This window comes from Callionymus lyra, chromosome 15, assembly GCF_982586985.1.
Source record: "Callionymus lyra chromosome 15, fCalLyr1.hap1.1, whole genome shotgun sequence".
NCBI lineage: Eukaryota > Metazoa > Chordata > Actinopteri > Syngnathiformes > Callionymidae > Callionymus > Callionymus lyra.
This window is the reverse complement of record NC_141832.1, coordinates 8,528,232-8,547,043: the sequence shown is the minus strand read 5'-3', so window position 1 is coordinate 8,547,043 and position 18,812 is coordinate 8,528,232.

Here is an 18,812-nt window from a genome sequence, read left to right as displayed (position 1 = left end):
TTAAAAAATATTAAATATCCAATTATTTTTTAATTCTTCGAATAAGAAAATCCTCTGTATAAAAAAAATCATGAATTTTATGTAACCTGTTTTTTTCAATTTAGTTATTTAAAAAAAGTCCACTTCAGTCTTTCAATATAGAAATGGTTGAATTCAACTTATCAAAAACAAATCAATAAAAAGTGTCCGCATTTGAAATGTTAAATTCAACTGGTCATTTAAACATGTCGGCATCTAACAGACGCACTAATGGCTACATTTAAGAAGTAACCTTTTTAACTCTTTACAACAAAAACAAAAAAAATGAAGCCTTACGAATTCAAGGATTAAATAAATAATATATGTTTTTCCAGTTATAAAACACACACACACACGCACACGCACACACACACACACACACACCCACACCCACACCCACACACACACACACACACACACACACACACACACACACACACACACACACACATTCAGGCACAGAACAACAAGTGAAAAAGTTCCAGAAAGCAGAAGTGTGAATGTATCATTCCAGGAACGTTCCTCTTTGGTCAAGGTTCCTACAATTGCTGAAAGTTACGGGAAAACTACGACGTCACGAGCGGAACAAGTTTTCTTATCTGGGAAGTGAGAATGAATGGTGACAGAGTGAGCCAAAACATTATGACCGCTACGCTGAGACTTGTTCGTTTAACGGACGCAGATGTTCCGTCGATCACGAGCCGCGTCTTGTGCAAACGAGCTCTAAAAGTATCTCAGGGTCTTGTTCACGAGTGGCGTGTGAGACCAACAGTGTCGTCGGTCACGGTGAAGAAAGAGCTGAGCCAAAAGACAGCGATGTCCCCGGGCCTGTGATTGGTTGGGTTGGAGAGTGTGTTAATGATATTACGACTCGGTTGGCAACTCGTCAGGTGCGGTTGTGTAACCGTTTATGGCTTTTGTCTCTCCTGTGTTACACAACTCCTGACTCAGGGTGTCGAGGCGCGAACCCTCGGGCGACCATGTGTGCGACCAGACCCTGAACCCGGCCAGTGCGGACCCCTCTGCAAACAAGTTCATGCTCAGAAATGTTCGCGACATCGAGGTCGTCGCTTGAACATCCGAACATTTTGAACTTTTGCCGAGTTTTCATGTTTGTTTCTAAAGTCATGACATAATTGTTATTTCACTGTTTAAAGTTGTCTTTTTTTCTTAGGAATTCAAATCAATTCCAAACAGAGCGAGGTCCAGCGTTTCAAGGGGGGGGGGGAGTGTCCCAGCTACCCAGGGTGAGAGATAGACACCCTGAATTGTTGTCCAGGGTTTACTTCTGACCCACTGAGATTAACCACATCTCTACTGCACTACAAACACGCACACAATCTGCTTCATGTGACACACGAGTGTGTGAGGATTAACACACTCACTCTTGGAGATAAAGTTGTGTATCTCAGTCACATGATTGTTTGCATGTTGTTTTATAGTCCTTTAGGAGCAGATTCAGGTTTTGTAGATAAGTTGTGTTGTTTCTCACCTTGACGTGCTTCTTTGATTTGTTACACAACACTTGTGTGGGTCCGTAGACGAAACGATGAGTGTGATGGATTCACTGAACATCGTAAATGTGCGGTTTGTTGTACATAACTGTGTTTTAACGTGGAGGTTATTGTGTGTGTGTCTCATGCTCCACATACTTGACACACTCAAGTTGTCCACAGTTGTTTTTAACGTCAGCATGTATGTTCACACAATGTGCCAACGTTGTGTTCCAAGGGTGCGTCAGTTGTGCAGCTGGATTATTTAATTGTGTAATTAGAGCTCATAAGGACACATTTCCTTTTGATATTAATCAATAGTATGTGTTATATGAATGTTTCTGTTGTTGCACAATGTCATGACCCTGTGTTGTGTAACGATGGTGCAATGTGTTGTATTACTTGAATATCTTGATGTCTGAGGTGATCCTGCATCTCATGAGGATGAAGGTGAGCTTGAAACATACGTTGCATTATGAGCAGTTTATTTAACAGCTGCGTTATGTAACTGCTGCGTTATGAAACACACAATATGACACATTGGCACTATAGGAGACTGCTGCAATGTGTGAGTGTGTCTATAGTGTGGGTGGGTGTGTGTGTGTTTGTGTGTGTGTGTCATGATGTCTTATAATGTTGTTATGAGGTTGAATTATGTTGTCATGAGGTTGAATTATGATGTCATGAGGTTAAATTATGATGTCATGATGATTGTTGTTGTCAGGAGGTTGAATTATGATGTCATGAGGTTGAATTATGATGTCATGATGTTGAATTATGATGTCATGAGGTTGAATTATGATGTCATGATTATTGTTGTTGTCATGAGGTTGAATTATGATGTCATGAGGTTGAATTATGATGTCATGATTATTGTTGTTGTCATGAGGTTGAATTATGATGTCATGAGGTTGAATTATGATGTCATGATTATTGTTGTTGTCATGAGGTTGAATTATGATGTCATGATGTTGAATTATGATGTCATGAGGTTGAATTATGATGTCATGAGGTTGAATTATGATGTCATGAGGTTGAATTATGATGTCATGAGGTTGAAATATGTTGTCATGAGGTTGAATTATGATGTCATGAGGTTGAATTATGATGTCATGAGGTTGAATTATGATGTCATGAGGTTGAAATATGTTGTCATGAGGTTGAATTATGATGTCATGAGGTTGAAATATGTTGTCATGAGGTTGAATTATGATGTCATGGGGTGAATTATGATGTCATGAGGTTGAATTATGTTGTCATGAGGTTGAATTATGATGTCATGAGGTTGAATTATGATGTCATGAGGTTGAAATATGTTGTCATGAGGTTGAATTATGATGTCATGAGGTTGAATTATTTTGTCATGAGGTTGAATTATGATGTCATGAGGTTGAATTATGTTGTCATGAGGTTGAATTATGATGTCATGAGGTTGAAATATGTTGTCATGAGGTTGAATTATGATGTCATGAGGTTGAAATATGTTGTCATGAGGTTGAATTATGATGTCATGAGGTTGAATTATGATTTCATGAGGTTGAATTATGTTGTCATGAGGTTGAATTATGATGTCATGAGGTTGAATTATGATGTCATGAGGTTGAATTGAATTATGATGTCATGAGGTTGAAATATGTTGTCATGAGGTTGAATTATGATGTCATGAGGTTGAATTATGATGTCATGAGGTTGAATTGAATTATGATGTCATGAGGTTGAATTATGTTGTCATGAGGTTGAATTATGATGTCATGAGGTTGAATTATGTTGTCAGGAGGTTGAATTATGTTGTCAGGAGGTTGAATTATGATGTCATGAGGTTGAATTATGATGTCATGAGGTTGAATTATGATGTCATGAGGTTGAATTATGTTGTCAGGAGGTTGAATTATGATGTCATGAGGTTGAATTATGATGTCATGAGGTTGAATTATGATGTCATGAGGTTGAATTATGATGTCATGAGGTTGAATTATGATGTCATGAGGTTGAATTATGATGTCATGAGGTTGAATTATGATGTCATGAGGTTGAATTATGATGTCATGAGGTTGAATTATGTTGTCAGGAGGTTGAATTATGATGTCATGAGGTTGAATTATGATGTCATGAGGTTGAATTATGATGTCATGAGGTTGAAATATGTTGTCATGAGGTTGAATTATGATGTCATGAGGTTGAATTATGTTGTCATGAGGTTGAATTATGATGTCATGAGGTTGAATTATGTTGTCATGAGGTTGAATTATGATGTCATGAGGTTGAATTATGATGTCATGAGGTTGAATTATGATGTCATGAGGTTGAATTATGATGTCATTGTTATTGCTGTTGTCATGAGGTTGAATTATGATGTCATGAGGTTGAAATATGTTGTCATGAGGTTGAATTATGATGTCATGAGGTTGAATTATGATGTCATGAGGTTGAATTATGTTGTCATGAGGTTGAATTATGATGTCATGAGGTTGACATATGTTGTCATGAGGTTGGATGATGTCATGAGGTTATATGTTGTCATGAGGTTGACATATGTTGTCATGAGGTTGGATGATGTCATGAGGTTGGATGATGTCATGAGGTTATATGTTGTCATGAGGTTGGATGATGTCATGAGGTTGGATGATGTCATGAGGTTGAATTATGATGTCATGAGGTTGAATTATGATGTCATTGTTATTGTTGTTGTCATGAGGTTGAATTATGTTGTCATGAGGTTGAAATATGTTGTCATGAGGTTGAATTATGATGTCATGAGGTTGAATTATGATGTCATGAGGTTGAAATATGTTGTCATGAGGTTGAATTATGATGTCATGAGGTTGAATTATGATGTCATGAGGTTGAATTATGATGTCATGAGGTTGAAATATGTTGTCATGAGGTTGAATTATGATGTCATGAGGTTGAATTATGATGTCATGAGGTTGAATTATGTTGTCATGAGGTTGAATTATGATGTCATGAGGTTGACATATGTTGTCATGAGGTTGGATGATGTCATGAGGTTATATGTTGTCATGAGGTTATATGTTGTCATGAGGTTGGATGATGTCATGAGGTTGGATGATGTCATGAGGTTATATGTTGTCATGAGGTTGGATGATGTCATGAGGTTGGATGATGTCATGAGGTTGAATTATGATGTCATGAGGTTGAATTATGATGTCATTGTTATTGTTGTTGTCATGAGGTTGAATTATGTTGTCATGAGGTTGAAATATGTTGTCATGAGGTTGAATTATGATGTCATGAGGTTGAAATATGTTGTCATGAGGTTGAATTATGATGTCATGAGGTTGAAATATGTTGTCATGAGGTTGAATTATGATGTCATGAGGTTGAATTATGATGTCATGAGGTTGGATGATGTCATGAGGTTATATGTTGTCATGAGGTTATATGTTGTCATGAGGTTGGGTGATGTCATGAGGTTGGATGATGTCATGAGGTTATATGTTGTCATGAGGTTGGATGATGTCATGAGGTTGGATGATGTCATGAGGTTGAATTATGATGTCATGAGGTTGAATGATGTCATGAGGTTATATGTTGTCATGAGGTTGGATGATGTCATGAGGTTGGATGATGTCATGAGGTTGGATGTTGTCATGAGGTTGGATGATGTCATGAGGTTGGATGATGTCATGAGGTTGGATGATGTCATGAGGTTGGATGATGACATGAGGTTGGATGTTGTCATGAGGTTGGATGATGTCATGAGGTTGGATGATGTCATGAGGTTGGATGATGTCATGAGGTTGGATGTTGTCATGAGGTTGGATGATGTCATGAGGTTGGATGATGTCATGAGGTTGGATGATGTCATGAGGTTGGATGTTGTCATGATGATGTCATGAGGTTGGATGTTGTCATGAGGTTGGATGATGTCATGAGGTTGGATGATGTCATGAGGTTGGATGATGTCATGAGGTTATATGTTGTCATGAGGTTGGATGATGTCATGAGGTTGGATGATGTCATGAGGTTGGATGTTGTCATGAGGTTGGATGATGTCATGAGGTTATATGTTGTCATGAGGTTGAATTATGATGTCATGAGGTTGAAATATGTTGTCATGAGGTTGAATTATGATGTCATGAGGTTGAATTATGATGTCATGAGGTTGAATTATGATGTCATGAGGTTGAAATATGTTGTCATGAGGTTGAATTATGATGTCATGAGGTTGAAATACGTTATCATGAGGTTGAATTATGATGTCATGGGGTGAATTATGATGTCATGAGGTTGAATTATGTTGTCATGAGGTTGAATTATGATGTCATGAGGTTGAATTATGATGTCATGAGGTTGAAATATGTTGTCATGAGGTTGAATTATGATGTCATGAGGTTGAATTATGTTGTCATGAGGTTGAATTATGATGTCATGAGGTTGAATTATGTTGTCATGAGGTTGAATTATGTTGTCATGAGGTTGAATTATGATGTCATGAGGTTGACATATGTTGTCATGAGGTTGGATGATGTCATGAGGTTATATGTTGTCATGAGGTTGACATATGTTGTCATGAGGTTGGATGATGTCATGAGGTTGGATGATGTCATGAGGTTATATGTTGTCATGAGGTTGGATGATGTCATGAGGTTGGATGATGTCATGAGGTTGAATTATGATGTCATGAGGTTGAATTATGATGTCATTGTTATTGTTGTTGTCATGAGGTTGAATTATGTTGTCATGAGGTTGAAATATGTTGTCATGAGGTTGAATTATGATGTCATGAGGTTGAATTATGATGTCATGAGGTTGAAATATGTTGTCATGAGGTTGAATTATGATGTCATGAGGTTGAATTATGATGTCATGAGGTTGAATTATGATGTCATGAGGTTGAAATATGTTGTCATGAGGTTGAATTATGATGTCATGAGGTTGAATTATGATGTCATGAGGTTGAATTATGTTGTCATGAGGTTGAATTATGATGTCATGAGGTTGACATATGTTGTCATGAGGTTGGATGATGTCATGAGGTTATATGTTGTCATGAGGTTATATGTTGTCATGAGGTTGGATGATGTCATGAGGTTGGATGATGTCATGAGGTTATATGTTGTCATGAGGTTGGATGATGTCATGAGGTTGGATGATGTCATGAGGTTGAATTATGATGTCATGAGGTTGAATTATGATGTCATTGTTATTGTTGTTGTCATGAGGTTGAATTATGTTGTCATGAGGTTGAAATATGTTGTCATGAGGTTGAATTATGATGTCATGAGGTTGAAATATGTTGTCATGAGGTTGAATTATGATGTCATGAGGTTGAAATATGTTGTCATGAGGTTGAATTATGATGTCATGAGGTTGAATTATGATGTCATGAGGTTGGATGATGTCATGAGGTTATATGTTGTCATGAGGTTATATGTTGTCATGAGGTTGGGTGATGTCATGAGGTTGGATGATGTCATGAGGTATATGTTGTCATGAGGTTGGATGATGTCATGAGGTTGGATGATGTCATGAGGTTGAATTATGATGTCATGAGGTTGAATGATGTCATGAGGTTATATGTTGTCATGAGGTTGGATGATGTCATGAGGTTGGATGATGTCATGAGGTTGGATGTTGTCATGAGGTTGGATGATGTCATGAGGTTGGATGATGTCATGAGGTTGGATGATGTCATGAGGTTGGATGATGACATGAGGTTGGATGTTGTCATGAGGTTGGATGATGTCATGAGGTTGGATGATGTCATGAGGTTGGATGATGTCATGAGGTTGGATGTTGTCATGAGGTTGGATGATGTCATGAGGTTGGATGATGTCATGAGGTTGGATGATGTCATGAGGTTGGATGTTGTCATGATGATGTCATGAGGTTGGATGTTGTCATGAGGTTGGATGATGTCATGAGGTTGGATGATGTCATGAGGTTGGATGATGTCATGAGGTTATATGTTGTCATGAGGTTGGATGATGTCATGAGGTTGGATGATGTCATGAGGTTGGATGTTGTCATGAGGTTGGATGATGTCATGAGGTTATATGTTGTCATGAGGTTGAATTATGATGTCATGAGGTTGAAATATGTTGTCATGAGGTTGAATTATGATGTCATGAGGTTGAATTATGATGTCATGAGGTTGAATTATGATGTCATGAGGTTGAAATATGTTGTCATGAGGTTGAATTATGATGTCATGAGGTTGAAATACGTTATCATGAGGTTGAATTATGATGTCATGGGGTGAATTATGATGTCATGAGGTTGAATTATGTTGTCATGAGGTTGAATTATGATGTCATGAGGTTGAATTATGATGTCATGAGGTTGAAATATGTTGTCATGAGGTTGAATTATGATGTCATGAGGTTGAATTATGTTGTCATGAGGTTGAATTATGATGTCATGAGGTTGAATTATGTTGTCATGAGGTTGAATTATGTTGTCATGAGGTTGAATTATGATGTCATGAGGTTGAATTATGTTGTCATGAGGTTGAATTATGTTGTCATGAGGTTGAATTATGATGTCATGAGGTTGAATTATGTTATCATGAGGTTGAATTATGATGTCATGAGGTTGAATTATGATGTCATGAGGTTGAATTATGTTGTCATGAGGTTGAATTATGATGTCATGAGGTTGAATTATGATGTCATGAGGTTGAAATATGTTGTCATGAGGTTGAATTATGATGTCATGAGGTTGAATTATGTTGTCATGAGGTTGGATGATGTCATGAGGTTGGATGATGTCATGAGGTTGAATTATGATGTCATGAGGTTGAATGATGTCATGAGGTTATATGTTGTCATGAGGTTGGATGATGTCATGAGGTTGGATGATGTCATGAGGTTGGATGTTGTCATGAGGTTGGATGATGTCATGAGGTTATATGTTGTCATGAGGTTGAATTATGATGTCATGAGGTTGAAATATGTTGTCATGAGGTTGAATTATGATGTCATGAGGTTGAATTATGATGTCATGAGGTTGAATTATGATGTCATGAGGTTGAAATATGTTGTCATGAGGTTGAATTATGATGTCATGAGGTTGAAATACGTTATCATGAGGTTGAATTATGATGTCATGGGGTGAATTATGATGTCATGAGGTTGAATTATGTTGTCATGAGGTTGAATTATGATGTCATGAGGTTGAATTATGATGTCATGAGGTTGAAATATGTTGTCATGAGGTTGAATTATGATGTCATGAGGTTGAATTATGTTGTCATGAGGTTGAATTATGATGTCATGAGGTTGAATTATGTTGTCATGAGGTTGAATTATGTTGTCATGAGGTTGAATTATGATGTCATGAGGTTGAATTATGTTGTCATGAGGTTGAATTATGTTGTCATGAGGTTGAATTATGATGTCATGAGGTTGAATTATGTTATCATGAGGTTGAATTATGATGTCATGAGGTTGAATTATGATGTCATGAGGTTGAATTATGTTGTCATGAGGTTGAATTATGTTGTCATGAGGTTGAATTATGTTGTCATGAGGTTGAATTATGATGTCATGAGGTTGAATTATGATGTCATGAGGTTGAATTATGTTGTCATGAGGTTGAATTATGTTGTCATGAGGTTGAATTATGTTGTCATGAGGTTGAATTATGTTGTCCTGAGGTTGAATTATGATGTCATGAGGTTGAAATATGTTGTCATGAGGTTGAATTATGATGTCATGAGGTTGAATTATGTTGTCATGAGGTTGAATTATGATGTCATGAGGTTGAATTATGTTGTCATGAGGTTGAATTATGATGTCATGAGGTTGAAATGTGTTGTCATGAGGTTGAATTATGATGTCATGAGGTTGAATTATGATGTCATGAGGTTAAATTATGATGTCATGATTATTGTTGTTGTCATGAGGTTGAATTATGATGTCATGAGGTTGAAATATGTTGTCATGAGGTTGAATTATGATGTCATGGGGTGAATTATGATGTCATGAGGTTGAATTATGATGTCATGAGGTTGAATTATGATGTCATGAGGTTGAAATATGTTGTCATGAGGTTGAAATATGTTGTCATGAGGTTGAATTATGATGTCATGAGGTTGAAATATGTTGTCATGAGGTTGAAATATGTTGTCATGAGGTTGAAATATGTTGTCATGAGGTTAAATTATGATGTCATGAGGTTGAAATATGTTGTCATGAGGTTGAAATATGTTGTCATGAGGTTGAATTATGATGTCATGAGGTTGAAATATGTTGTCATGAGGTTGAAATATGTTGTCATGAGGTTGAATTATGATGTCATGAGGTTGAATTTTTTTTTCTTTTTTAGAATCCCTTATTAGTCCCGCGAGGGGAAATTCAACCATTCACACATACTGATGGGAGTAGGCTGCACACTTGCGCCAAGTTCACCATCAGGAGCAATCAGGGTAAAGTGTCTTGCTCAGGGACACAACGACACAAGCTTGTCTGGAGCTGGGATTGAACCTGCAACCTTTTGGACTGCAGGCAACCACTCTACCATCTGAACTATGTCGCCCCAAATTATGATGTCATGAGGTTGAATTATGATGTCATTGTTATTGCTGTTGTCATGAGGTTGAATTATGATGTCATTGTTATTGCTGTTGTCATGAGGTTGAATTATGATGTCATGAGGTTGAAATATGTTGTCATGAGGTTGAATTATGATGTCATGAGGTTGAATTATGATGTCATGAGGTTGAAATATGTTGTCATGAGGTTGAATTATGATGTCATGAGGTTGAATTATGATGTCATGAGGTTGAATTATGATGTCATGAGGTTGAATTATGATGTCATTGTTATTGCTGTTGTCATGAGGTTGAATTATGTTGTCATGAGGTTGAATTATGATGTCATGAGGTTGAATTATGATGTCATGAGGTTGAATTATGATGTCATTGTTATTGTTGTTGTCATGAGGTTGAATTATGTTGTCATGAGGTTGAAATATGTTGTCATGAGGTTGAATTATGATGTCATGAGGTTGAAATATGTTGTCATGAGGTTGAATTATGATGTCATGAGGTTGAAATATGTTGTCATGAGGTTGAATTATGATGTCATGAGGTTGAATTATGATGTCATGAGGTTGAAATATGTTGTCATGAGGTTTAATTATGATGTCATGAGGTTGAAATATGTTGTCATGAGGTTGAATTATGATGTCATGAGGTTGAAATATGTTGTCATGAGGTTGAATTATGATGTCATGAGGTTGAATTATGATGTCATGAGGTTGAATTATGATGTCATGAGGTTGAATTATGATGTCATGAGGTTGAATTATGATGTCATTGTTATTGCTGTTGTCATGAGGTTGAATTATGATGTCATGAGGTTGAATTATGTTGTCATGAGGTTGAAATATGTTGTCATGAGGTTGAATTATGATGTCATGAGGTTGAAATATGTTGTCATGAGGTTGAATTATGATGTCATGAGGTTGAAATATGTTGTCATGAGGTTGAATTATGATGTCATGAGGTTGAATTATGATGTCATGAGGTTGAATTATGATGTCATGAGGTTGAATTATGATGTCATGAGGTTGAATTATGATGTCATTGTTATTGCTGTTGTCATGAGGTTGAATTATGTTGTCATGAGGTTGAATTATGATGTCATGAGGTTGAATTATGATGTCATGAGGTTGAATTATGATGTCATTGTTATTGTTGTTGTCATGAGGTTGAATTATGTTGTCATGAGGTTGAAATATGTTGTCATGAGGTTGAAATATGTTGTCATGAGGTTGAATTATGATGTCATGAGGTTGAAATATGTTGTCATGAGGTTGAATTATGATGTCATGAGGTTGAAATATGTTGTCAAGAGGTTGAATTATGATGTCATGAGGTTGAATTATGATGTCATGAGGTTGAAATATGTTGTCATGAGGTTGAATTATGATGTCATGAGGTTGAATTATGATGTCATGAGGTTGGATTATGATGTCATGAGGTTGGATTATGATGTCATGAGGTTGAAATATGTTGTCATGAGGTTGAATTATGATGTCATGAGGTTGAATTATGATGTCATGAGGTTGGATTATGATGTCATGAGGTTGGATTATGATGTCATGAGGTTGGATGTTGTCATGAGGTTTGATGTTGTCATGAGGTTGGATGATGTCATGAGGTTGGATGATGTCATGAGGTTGGATGATGTCATGAGGTTGTATGATGTCATGAGGTTGGATGATGTCATGAGGTTGGATGATGTCGTGAGGTTGGATGATGTCATGAGGTTGGATGATGTCGTGAGGTTGGATGATGTCATGAGGTTGGATGATGTCATGAGGTTGTAGTGACCAGAACAGCATCACAGTCACAAGAGAAGCTCAGTCGTCAGGAGAGACTCACAGTAGAGCAGCTTCTCTACATAGTAAAGTGATGCAATCCTCTCGTAGTTGGGTGGAGGCCCCGGGGTTTTTTTCAGCGACCATCAAGCTGAGCTGCAGCCACATGACTCTCATGGATCCATTGTTTAACTGAACCAGCTTCACTTCTTTAACTGACCAACATCACCAGTCACTTCCTGAAACTCTTATTGTGACGAAACTGCAGAATATTTTATTGTGAAACAGAAGCCGGAGCTTCCTGTCCGCACTGATGAAGCAACTGTGAAGTCATCGTCAACCGTCGCCTACACTCATGCAAGGACAGGACGTGACTTGCAACATGCCAGGACACGCACACACGCACACACGCACACACACACACACACACACTGACTGAGACACACACTGAGACACACACTGACACACACACTAAACCTTTATGTAAACTTTGTTTAGATAAAAGGATGAAACCTTGTGTTCATTCAATCATTAAGTTGGATAAGTGTCGGTTTGTTGTGTAGTCACGCTTGATTGACAGCTGAGACGTTCTTCAGGTTCAGGCTGAATTCTTCACATGCTGTACTTCTTTAGAAGAAGATGACCTTGAATGTTTGACCTGAGGGTCAATTACAACCTTCTCGTCTCCGGACCTCCTCTCTTCTCAAAACTCTTCTTCTTTTAAAAATAACTTTTCATGGGTTTTTTTCTCTTCCTTTTCCCACTTCTCTCTCTCCTCTTCTGTCACTCCTCTAGTTTCGTTTCTCGTGATTGAAATTCTTGAAAGGCACATCGTGTTCCGTGCCGAAACATTATGACCACCCCCTCCAGACATGCGGTTGCATCATCAGCAGGAACACCTACGCAGGTGAACTCATGGTTCCGTCAGAGAGACTCGCGGGCCGACGACCCGTGAGCACAATATTGCCGACAGATGAGCTGGAAGTCGTTACATAAACGCTCGGATGGTGCAGAGCTTTAAATAAACGGGGGAAGAAGTGGGTCGACGAGGATGACACACTTTATAGAGCGGCGCCAACACGGTCGCACAAACAGCCGCACCAGCACTTTGTTGTTACACAATTGAATACATGGAAAATACTTTGGATTGAACGTGTATCAGCGCCGATAGAATGTTTTTTTTTTCAAGCATTTAATTTACACTGACACACAAACACACACAAACACACACAAACACACACAAACACACACAAACACACACAGACATGGAACTCCTTTGTTTTTCTCTTAACGTTTAAAGTATATACTTTATTGAATATTGTTTTGATTGTTTAAGCGCTTTGTGACCTTGGTCTGGAAAAGCGCTCTATAAATATAAATTACTTACTTACTATCTTACACACACACACACACAAACACACACACAAGCACACACACAAACACACAATCACACACAGACATGCACACACACAAAAACACACACAAACATACACAAACAGACACAGACAGACACACACAAACAGAGACACACAGACATAGACACACAAAAACACACACAAACATACACAAACAGACGCAGACAGACACACACAAACTCACACAAATAATAGAAACACAGACACATACACACAGATACACAAAAGCACATACACTGGCATGCACACACACACAGACATGCACACACAAACTCACACAAATAATACACACACAGACACATAAACACAGATACACAAAAGCACATACACTGGCATGCACACACACACAGACACATACACACACAGACATGCACACACAAACTCACACAAATAATACACACACAGACACATAAACACAGATACACAAAAGCACATACACTGGCATGCACACACACAGACACATACACACACAGACATGCACACACAAACTCACAAAAATAATACACACACAGACACATAAACACAGATACACAAAAGCACATACACTGGCATGCACACACACACAGACACATACACACACAGATATGCACACACAAACTCACACAAATAATACACACACAGACACATAAACACAGATACACAAAAGCACATACACTGGCATGCACACACACACAGACACATACACACACAGATATGCACACACAAACTCACACAAATAATACACACACAGACACATAAACACAGATACACAAAAGCACATACACTGGCATGCACACACACACACAAACACACACAGACACATACACACACAGACATGCACACACAAACTCACAAAAATAATACACACACAGACACATAAACACAGATACACAAAAGCACATACACTGGCATGCACACACACACAGACACATACACACACAGATATGCACACACAAACTCACACAAATAATACACACACAGACACATAAACACAGATACACAAAAGCACATACACTGGCATGCACACACACACAAATACACACAGATATGCACACACAAACTCACACAAATAATACACACACAGACACACAAACACAGATACACAAAAGTACATACACTGGCATGCACACACACACACAAACACACACAGACACATACACACACAGACATGCACACACAAACTCACACAAATAATACACACACAGACACATAAACACAGATACACAAAAGCACATACACTGGCATGCACACACACACAAACACACACAGACACAAACACACACAGACATGCACACACAAACTCACACAAATAATACACACACAGACACATAAACACAGATGCACAAAAGCACATACACTGACATGCACACACACACACAAACACACACAGACACATACACACACAGACATGCACACACAAACTCACACAAATAATACACACACAGACATAGACACACAGACACATAAACACAAACATACAAACCCATACACTGGCATGCACACACACAAACACAAATAGACAGACTCACACATACATAGACACACAGACATACACACACACAAATACATGCACAGACAGAGACACACATTTTTGGATTGTATTTTTGTATTCAATAATGCAATTTTTGTTACATTCTTTAAAAATTGAATTAAAATATTTTTTAATGCTGAGTTCAGCTCCTTATCTTTGCTGAAGTCACTGTATCTTGATGAACAAACTGTCATTTCTCGGGAAACGAAACTCTAACTGCAGCTCGTTGTGAGCAAACATGACTCCATGTTTATTGCGATAAAACTATAAACAACGTAAATTCTTTAACACAGAGGCCACATCAGGCCCCCGAACCACACACTAGTCATTTCTGACCAACACAAAAGTTATAGTTTTTATCGTAAACATCGATTCAAGAAGACTTGGAGGAGATTTGATTTTTAATTTACGCTATATTATACAAAATAATGTTGATTATAACCCGAAGGATGTGTAGTTGCGGACGCTCGCCAGCCCCTGACCACTGCGCCGGTCACATGTGACTGTGACCTACATTCAACAACAGCGTCACACAAGAGTTGTGTTTCCGAGGCTGCTCTGCTGCACCAGCTCAGCCTCGGCCTACTTTCATCTGCTGCGGCAAAGAGTGTGTTATGAAATGTTGGAGGACGCACACAAACACACACACACACACACACACAGAGACGCACACACAGAGACGCACACACCACGCACACATCAACACACTTTAACTGGTCGTTCTGCTCTGATCCTCATTGTAATCTGTCTGTGAATCACTGCAGATAAAGTCTTTATGTAAGTAGTGGACCAGACACACACACACACACACACGCACCTTGACCTTTTAACTTACTTGCTTACTAGATACACACCCACGCGCACATACACACACATGCACAAACACACGCACATACGCACAAACGCACGCACAGACACCAGCACAAACACACACTTGCATACACACACACACACACACACACACACGCACGCACAGACACACACAGATACGCACAAACTCACACACAGACAGACACATACGCACACATACACACACAGGCAGACACATACACACACATACACACACATAAGCACACATGCATATTCACACAGATACACACACATATGCACACACATACTCACACACACACACACACAAACACACACAGACAGACACATACACACATACACACACATAAGCACACATGCATATTCACACAGATACACACGCATACTCACACACACACACACACATATGCACACACATACTCACACACATACGCACGCAGATACAGACACACAGACAGACAAATATGCACACAGATACACACACACCCAGATACACACACACATACGCACACATACACATATACACACACACACACATACACACACACACATACGTACACAGACACATACACACACAGATACAGACACACACAGAAACACCAACACACACTCAGACACACTCCAGATGTATTGTTGCAGCTATAAATAGACATTGACTCTCTTTGTTTCATAACAAGAGTGTGTGTGTGTGTGTGTGTGTGTGTGTGTGTGTGTGTGTGTGTGTGTGTGTGTGTGTGTGTGTGTGTGTGTGTGTGTGTGTGTGTGTGTGTGTGTGTGTGTGTGTGTGTGTGTGTGTGTGTGTGTGTGACCTCACACTTGTGTTACACAGTCACAATGAAATCAACTTCACCCTCGTTCTCATCTATTCTAAACCCCTGCAAACGTCACTACGTTGCCACGGCAACCTGTTCACAGAGCAGAGTCTCTCTTATGGAACAACATCAGTGTGTGTGTGGTTCAAATGCCTGTAAACGACCTTAATACCTCGTCATGACCTCTGAGCCTCCATCACGTTTGCTGGTTCAACTCCAGACGTGATGGAGGCTCAGAGGAGGTGCAGGTCAAAGGTCACCTCAGTGTGATGTCATAGCTCAGCCGGTGACCAAGTGATCACATGGTTTTAAATATCCTACGAAATAATTTGACTTTTGGAAACACAATTGACTTGAAAACATCCACCGCATTTGTTCATCTTTGTGTTGCAATTACACTTCCGCCCACTAAATGGCAGCCATTACGTCCGTAATGAAATCCCGCGGGAACCGGACGATGACTGAGGATGAGAGGATACAGTTTGACATATACAGCTGACGTTTGTACATGTTTTGGTTTGAAAAATAAATGAAATCAGTTACGACTTTGTCAAGAGTCATGTGGTCTGTAAATACTACAACACCAGAGTCAAGTACTCGACAATACTACACATATATACTTGTTACTACAGTATCACAACACCAGAGTCAAGTATTCGACAATACTACACATATATACTTGTTACTACAGTATCAAAACACCAGAGTCAAGTACTGGACAATACTACACATATATACTTGTTACTACACTATCAAAACACCAGAGTCAAGTACTGGACAATACTACACATATATACTTGTTACTACACTATCACAACACCAGAGTCAAGTACTCGACAATACTACACATATATACTTGTTACTACAGTATCACAACACCAGAGTCAAGTACTCGACAATACTACACATATATACTTGTTACTACAGTATTACAACACCAGAGTCAAGTACTGGACAATACTACACATATATACTTGTTACTACAGTATTGATCAACAATACACACCTATAATAATTCAAACTCACATGATCTTCTTTAAATCATTTTCAAGACTTCTCATTTATTTATTTTTCTCAATATTTTTGTGTGTTTGAAGAAAGTGTGTGTCTTGTAGATGTAGCCATTAACGCGTTGTTGGTATCCAGCTGTTACATTTGTACTCTTGTATGTTGTATCAGATTTGCGTGTTTGAATATCTGTGTGTTGTGTACTCGACAAATAGTATAACCGAGAGACTAGTTTTGACACTGTTGCCTCTTTCTTTTTGTCGCTCTTTTTGTGGTTCGTCCTTCTTTATTCTTCTTTTTTCTTCTTTTTGTGTCGTCTGGTTCAATCGTTTCTCAACCTCCTCGACTGGAAAGATTCCTCTCTGACCGTTGAACAAGATAAAATACACAACTAAAGTGGATGAAAGTCACATGGCGACTGCGAGGAAACACTCTAAGCTTCCTAAGTTGTGCGACCATGAGAGAGAGAGATAGTGATGCACACGAGTGTGTGAGAGAGGGATGCACACGAGTGTGCGAGAGAGTGATGCACACGAGTGTGCGAGATAGTGATGCACACGAGTGTGCGAGAGAGTGATGCACACGAGTGTGCGAGAGAGTGATGCACACGAGTGTGCGAGAGAGTGATGCACACGAGTGTGCGAGAGAGTGATGCACACGAGTGTGCGAGAGAGTGATGCGCACGAGTGTGCGAGAGAGTGATGCGCACGAGTGTGCGAGAGAGGGATGCGCACGAGTGTGCGAGAGAGTGATGCGCACGAGTGTGCGAGAGAGTGATGCGCACGAGTGTGCGAGAGAGTGATGCGCACGAGTGTGCGAGAGAGTGATGCGCACGAGTGTGCGAGAGAGTGATGCGCACGAGTATGCGAGAGAGTGATGCACACGAGTGTGCGAGAGAGTGATGCACACGAGTGTGCGAGAGAGTGATGCACACGAGTGTGCGAGAGAGTGATGCACACGAGTGTGCGAGAGAGTGATGCACACGAGTGTGCGAGAGAGGGATGCACACGAGTGTGCGAGAGAGTGATGCACACGAGTGTGCGAGAGAGTGATGCACACGAGTGTGCGAGAGAGTGATGCGCACGAGTGTGCGAGAGAGGGATGCGCACGAGTGTGCGAGAGAGTGATGCGCACGAGTGTGCGAGATAGTGATGCGCACGAGTGTGCGAGAGAGTGATGCGCACGAGTGTGCGAGAGAGTGATGCGCACGAGTGTGCGAGAGAGTGATGCGCACGAGTGTGCGAGAGAGTGATGCACACGAGTGTGCGAGAGAGTGATGCACACGAGTGTGCGAGAGAGTGATGCACACGAGTGTGCGAGAGAGTGATGCACACGAGTGTGCGAGAGAGTGATGCACACGAGTGTGCGAGAGAGTGATGCACACAAGTGTGCGAGAGAGTGATGCACACGAGTGTGCGAGAGAGTGATGCACACGAGT